Raw genomic sequence first — 2821 nt, forward strand, 5'->3', positions numbered from 1 at the left:
AGCCATGCTACAGCTGCCAGCCAGGCTCTAAGCAGCAGGATTGCGGCTGCTGCAGCCCCTAGAGGCCCTCAGGACCCAGGTAAGGCTTCTGGGGCCAGCCCAGTGCTGACCCCAGGCTCCCTTACCCCACCTGGGGTAACCTGCTGTGCACCAGAGGGTGCGTGGCACAGGTGTTCCCTGGGGACAAGTAGCAGTAGCACAAGGTGTCCCACTGCAAGTTGATCCCAGGGAACCATATGTCCACAGTCATCTGTATGCGGCCCTCCTGTGTATCTGCATAGGAGAGAAGTATGGTAGAGACAAATGACTGTCATAAATGGTGTCCTAGATTTACCTCTATTTTGAATTCACAGGAACAGGAAAGCCAAATATAAAAAATTATGTGTTGCTTATTTAAAGTTCTGTAGCCTTACTTGTTTATAAAGTTGTTTATACATTTTGCAGATGGCTCATTAGTCACTGAGAGTTGCACCAAAGATGTAATTCAGTTCTAAACTAGGTATGAGCTAATTTCCCCATCTGATTTTTGCTTGAATTCATGGAATGTGTCATGTGGAATGTCAGTAATAGAATCATGTTTCAAATTATAATAATTTTGAGGTAAAGCAAGTCCCACTGCAGGACAGATATCCAACCCAGTTTCTCTTCCCAGTGCCCCCTGATGCATGATGATGAGCCTCTTTAATGGCCTCACTAAAACATTGGACAGCAGGTGGTCTTAGGTCTGTGATTCTCAACTGGTGCCCACAGCACTCTGGGGTACCATGAGGTCCTTTCAAGGTGCTGAGAGTTGTGAGGAGATAAGCAGATAAAGCACAGGCTCTGGCTCCACTTGCCTGCTCCTACTGCCCAGCCCCTCTGGAAGGAGGTGAGCACTGGAATAAATTAATTAGTTTTGAAATGGAATGCCTGTCAACTTACAGAAGTTATAGGGGGGGAAGTAAAATGAGGGGTGCCTTGAATCAAAAAAGGTTGAGAACCAGTCTTCTAGGTTATATCCACTAGGTGTAAATCTGTTTCCTCAGGGTTAAACTGAAATATCAATTTGTTTTGTAATATGCTTCATGGTTTAGTTAGCTAATGGCCACACATAAGTATTATAGGGAGTGTCTACACATTCATTAATGTCTGGTAATTAACACTCCTATGCTGTAGCACCAGTGCATGCTTTTGTAATGCTAATGTGCAGTAGACTAAATCTACTGCATGTTAGTGCATTAGCACAGTTTTTGTCTGCCACACTAAAGCACAGTAGAATTAGTCTGCCACACCTTTAGCGTCCCATGTACACACGCACATAAAATATTTTTCTCTATTAACCAGGGTTGCTCTGAATTGTCCTTGGGACATTTCTGGTTCTTTTATCTGCATATCTGATAGAATCAAAATATTAAAATAGAAATATTAACAATTTTAAACAGCAAGTACAGGACTACTGTCTCAGCAGTTTGTATCGGTTTATTTCTACTTTGCAAGGATTGAGGATGTAGAAGAGAAGCCTTCTGCTAGAAGTCAGGAAACAGAGTCAGTTCTTGAGTCAGCCACTGATTCTATTTGTGATGCTAGGTAAGTCATCTAAACTCTTTGTGTCTTAGTGTCCTATTTTCTACTTGATTTCAATTTTGTATTTCTTGAGTCTCCTACCGAAAGATAATAAATGTATTTCTTATCACTTGTGTATTATCAGAGTAACTGGATAGACTGATGGTTCTGTGCAAGTTTGTTATCTTTTGCTCTAAAGGAGATTTGATCTCTTTTATTTACAAATTATTAATTTTTTAGCTATTCAAGAAATGTTTCTTGACAAAGCTTGTGTGAGTTAAGAGAGATTTGTTTTAGTTTACAGTTTCTCTCCAGTCAGTTGAACAGTGTAACACTGATAGCCCAATTACTTAGGTGACATTTACATGAAGTTAGAAAGCTGATATGATGAAGTGTAAGTAAGAAAAATAATAGTGTTGCAATTAAAATAGGATACTTAGTGCTTTAAGGGGATTGACACAACATTTCCATCCATATTAAGCAGAAAGGCTTTATTAATTAGATAAGGAGCTTAATAGCAAAATGACAGGTAGGCTATTGCAATAAACAAATAAAGCAAACTATAATCAAGTCCAGTGTATCTTTAGCCTGACAATGTTTTCTCACCAATCAGGGGCAAGGAAGTGGTTCTGATGGTTACATCTTTCACCCAGCATGGATCTGTCCCAGTGTGGATCTATCAGCTGGGCGCAGGTTACCAGGTTCTTGTCTCCTGGGATGAGTGTCCTGTGCTGGCAGCTGTACTCTTCTCTTATACATGTTCTTTAAACCATCTTTGCTTGATGGACCCATGTTTAGAGCCTGGTCAATGGCTTGGAGGGTCATTGTTCTTTGATTGCATTGGAGATGTAAATTTTTCAGATCCATCCTTGGTTGTTGTTGGCGAAACTGACATGCACAAAACCCTTGATCTCTGGAGGTTCACTATAACAGGGGTTGATTATTGGAGTTTAGCACTTTAAACCGCTTGTTTACCATCTAATTAAGAGCAATAGGACTTGATTAATCAAGTCAAGCACCTCAGACCATGAGTAGCGTCACTGTATAGGTCATTGTTACAGCAGGGCAGATCCCAAAACATTTGTTAACCAAACTAGATGCCTAGACTGCTGAGGAACCTGGTAACAGGAAAGGGCAATCATTTTGAAAGGGAAACCTATTCATAGTTGATCTTATGGGCCGGCAGTGTGGAGAGGCAGTTAGGAAGGCCAACCGCACCTTGTCATGCATCCACAGATGCATCTCGAGCAGGTCCAAGGAGGTGATCCTCCCCCTCTAT

Source organism: Crocodylus porosus, unplaced genomic scaffold (genome assembly GCF_001723895.1).
Source record: "Crocodylus porosus isolate Cpor-Errol unplaced genomic scaffold, CroPor_comp1, whole genome shotgun sequence".
Lineage (NCBI taxonomy): Eukaryota > Metazoa > Chordata > Crocodylia > Crocodylidae > Crocodylus > Crocodylus porosus.